The sequence below is a fragment of the Schistocerca cancellata genome, chromosome 8 (assembly GCF_023864275.1).
Source record: "Schistocerca cancellata isolate TAMUIC-IGC-003103 chromosome 8, iqSchCanc2.1, whole genome shotgun sequence".
Lineage (NCBI taxonomy): Eukaryota > Metazoa > Arthropoda > Insecta > Orthoptera > Acrididae > Schistocerca > Schistocerca cancellata.
In genome coordinates, this window is record NC_064633.1 from 409,878,643 (window position 1) to 409,883,176 (window position 4,534).

At 38.6% G+C, this 4,534-nt stretch overlaps 1 pseudogene; it reads left to right on the forward strand.

Annotated features, from left to right (window-relative positions):
• Positions 1-1,313: 1,313 nt before the first annotated feature.
• LOC126095601 (casein kinase II subunit beta-like) lies at positions 1,314-1,851 on the forward strand (annotated as a pseudogene).
• The last annotated feature ends 2,683 nt before the right edge of the window (positions 1,852-4,534 follow it).

Below are 4,534 nucleotides of genomic sequence, written 5' to 3' on the forward strand. Positions count from 1 at the left end.
AGTGTGGTGTCTGGCGGTGACACCACACCAACCTTGAAGGGGTCCGGAATCAAACGCCCCCATATCACCTCATTTACCTGTGAAGTAATGGTATCAGCAATAAGAGGCCAAAAAGCACATAAAATTCCTTAGGAATACCGTCCAGTCCCGGCGATTTTTGCGATGGTGAATCAACTATAAGGCGATATACATCATGGTAAGTAAAGTCACTTAGAAAGTCATCATTTAATGCGGGAGTAAGCACGCAATCGAGGAGAGGAGCAAACTTATCAGGGACAATCGTATCAGTAACAGGTTCATCATAAAGATCGCTGTTGAAATGTCACGCTGGGATGTCAGTATGTGACCATCGGTATGAGTAAGGGACGTGATACATGCTCGTTTGTGACGCGTCAGCGATAAAGTGATACAACGAGGTCAGTTCATCTTGTAGGAAGGAGCAGGATCTTGATCGCACCCTGAATAGACTACTTGTGCGTTCTTATGTGCTGAGATAAATTCCAGTTATTCTAACGAATGTTTTGTACTTGAAGCGGACATTTTGTTACCAACTTCCAGCGAGCCAACAGTCAACTGTGCCGCCTAACAAGCTTACGGCTTACGGCTAACACTCACCTTTTAAGGTGACTTGTTACAAAACGTGACGTGACTAATGAGCACTTAGCTGCAGCCAAGCTAAGCTTTATGTCCTTTCTTAGCGGTGAGTAGAAGTCTGCCAGTGGGGAGGTGGCGTATGATCCCTGTACTAAGAAAATTGTTCTTGATAGCACTGTTCCTCACAGGTTATTATCGTCCAACAATCTCCCTCGAAAACAAAGCCTGCTATGGAGATAGCAGCATTTTTGTACACACTACGCTATAGGAAATGGTTTAGCTGAAACAATGGCACAGTGATAAATTGCAATTGAGAAGAAATATACAGATGTCGTGACTAATCTCAGGAATTTTTGTAGAGATTTGGATCCAGTTTTCACTAAGATACACTAAGAGATTAACGTGGAAGGTTTTTGTGTATAATTTGTAAGCATTTCGTACAAATTGTCTAAATTATGGTCAGTTAAAGTTAAGTTGTGAAAACGACTCCATTGCCACCTAATGAGCAGCCGATATGACTTAGACCAATAGCGACTTAAAAAAGCGTAATCCTATTGCAATCGAGTGTAGTGGTCTACTGGCTTGTGTGTCTTATAGATTTTTGTGGGCGTTACTGTTAAAGGTGCTGCAGAAGTTTATCTCAGTGGAAATCTTTGAAGGTGGTATTCCTCATTAGAGAACAGAGTTCCTGACAACCCAGCAGCAAATACAAACTGAAGATGACTGGTTCAGTAGAGGTGTCCCGAATCTTTCGGTTTTGTGGCTTAATGGGCAATGTGTTCCTCTGTAAGATGAACGAGGATTACATTCAATCTGATTGCGTTGAGCTGTCAAGTGCCCCATTATCGACAGGCTCTAGACATGATACTGGACCTCGAGCCAGACTAAGAGCTGGAGGACAATCTGAACCAATCAGATGTGAACGAGCAAGCTCGTACATGCTCTTTACATATTGACCAGTCGGGAGATTTTGGCCACTGCCCGTTGGTGTACTGTGAGAAACAAACCATGTCACCTATCGGATTACGAGAGATTATGAGTCGTCACGCAACCATCATTCAGGTGGTGTTTATTTCGAAAGTAGTGTTCCTCATTTACTTTTTATGGTGCATCTGAAATACCGACTAAAGCATCCGCTTAACCAGTTTGTCTCCCATACGTATGGCTTCAAGATTCATGCATTTGCATAAGCAGCAAGCAGCCAGCAGTTTCAAGGTCCCACTCTGTGCGATGAATTACAATAACGGCAGATGCTGATATTTTTTTTATCTTTTGGACATTTTATGGTTTTAAGATCAACGTTTAATAGGTGTTTCTCCCGTTTATTTATAGCTTAATGTCACAGTAGGCTACCTAGTTACAGTACATTCATGACGCATGTGTAATGACTGTTACTTCGAGGGAGTTTGGCAGCTGCTCTTTCTTGCTGGAAAGCAGGTTGTGAATTATATTTATTAGTGAATCATTAATTGTTCAATCAGAAGATTCTGTTGATTGAATCTTTGACATTTTGATGGGAAATTAGCAGTTACTTCTCTACGTACTCTTTCACCTAAAACTTTTTATACTTTCTGTGAACTCGCCAAGTATCTGCCGTTGAGAGGAAAAATGTTTGCATATTTCAGACATCAAGAATATTAGTGTATTATGCAACAAGGTGCTATACGTTTGTTCTGATAATAGTTCGCTGTAATCAAAGAAAAGTGCTAGTATGACCATACTGAAGAGTAGAATTGTTTAATTAAGAAACACAAAAAAGAATGTTTTTACTAACATCATTTTGCAGAATGTTTGATTGGCACTTGTCATGTGCCATTTTTCAAAGCATTGTGACGACATAATGTGGATGTAATACGGAGTACCTTACCGGTAAAATAAGGTGGAGGTTGCACAAAGATTTGTAGTAAAAAGGGAGAGTTTAGATGTGTCAATTTTATGTAATTTCAACGATTGTTATACTTCAAATATTTCTTCTATAACATATAAAGAAAATGAAAGTAGTACGTCTTTCTTATCGACGATTACTGCTGTCTGAGTGTACATCTAAGAAGAAATTAACACATAATTATTACGGTCTGTTGAAATTATCTTGTTATAGATATGGAAGCCTAAAAAATATTGGTCGTCTAGTTCACTACGGTCTCTTCAGCGAAGTAGCTTATTTAGAAAGATTACTTATGGTAAAATGCAGTATGGAATCTATCTTTTATGACAGAAAGCACAGTATGGTTTCCCATTAAATCAGGCTGACTTTACACTGAAGTCCTACTTAGCTAGTGAATGATGTTTGTCCTTTTATAACAACTACACCTTGGATTTGGACCAAAATCTCTTGTGCTCTAACTGCATTGCACAGTTATTCAGATGAACTGTGTATAACATAATAATAATTACATAGTGAATAGTATGTGGAACGGAACAAGTGATAGATAAAATAGACTTAATGATAATGGATCATTTATCCTTCCAAAATAAGATGAATTCTCATAAAAGTCAATAATATTCGGCTGATTAGTTCAGATTCAGCTGATACGGAAAAGTCAACATTATTGAGATGACTGACTGAAATTCAGCTGATACGGGATTGGTGAATATTGGAGAGTTATTTTGTTGAATTTTTATGCACAATTATTTTGAACACAAGATGCATTCACATCATTTGACAATTGGCCATATATTTGAGTTTTAATTGCATACAGTAGCTTTTTAATGTATTAGTAGGATGTATTTTCTGTACCAATAACAAGAGATACTGACAGGTTTCAGATAGATTATATAATGGTAAGACAGAGACTTAGGAACAGGTTTTAAATTGTAAGACATTTCCAGGGTCAAATGTGGACTCTGACCACAGTCGATTGGTTATGAACTGTAGATTAAAACTGAAGAAACTACAAAAAGGTGGTAATTTAAAGAGATGGGACCTGGATAAACTGACTAAACTAGAGGTTGTACAGAGTTTCAGGGAGAGCATAAGGGAACAATTGACAATAATGGGGGAAAGAAATACAGTAGAAGAAGAATGGGTAGCTTTGAGGAATGAAGTAGTGAAGCCAGCAGAGGATCAAGTGGGTATAAAGACGAGGGCTAGTAGAAATCCTTGGGTAACAGAATAAATACTTAATTTAGTTGATGAAAGGATAAAATATAAAAATGCAGTAAATGAAGAAGGCAAAAAGGAATAAAAACGTCTCAAAAATGAGATCGACAGGAAGTACAAAATGGCTAAGCAGGGATGGCTAGAGGACAAATATAAGGATGTAGAGGCTTATCTCACTAGGGGTAAGATAGATACTGCCTACAGGAAAATTAAAGAGACCTTTGGAGATAAGAGAACCACTTGTATGAATATCAAGAGCTCAGGGCGATGTACTTGAGGACAATATTATGGAAATGGAAGAGGATATAGATGAAATGGGAGATGTGATACTGCATGAAGAGTTTGACAGAGCACTGAAAGACCTGAGTCGAAACAAGGCCCCGGGAGTAGGCAACATTCCATTAGAACTACTGACAGCCATGGGAGAGCCAGGCCTAACAAAACTCTACCATCTGGTGAGCAAACTGCATGAGACAGACAAAATACCCTCAGATTTCAAGAAGAATATAATAATTCCAATCCCAAAGAAAGCAGGCGTTGACAGATGTGAAAATTACCGAACTATAAGTCACGGCTGCAAAATACTAACGCGAATTCTTTACAGACGAATGGAAAAACTAGTAGAAGCCGACCTCGGGGAAGATCAGTTTGGATTCCGTAGAAATATCGGAACACGTGAGGCAATACTTACCTTAGAAGCTAGATTAAGGAAAGACAAACCTACATTTTTAGCATTTGTAGACTCAGAGAAAGCTTTTGACAATGTTGACTGGAATACTCTCTTTCAAATTCTGAAGGTGGCACGGGTAAAATACAGTGAGCGTAAAGCTACACTCCTGG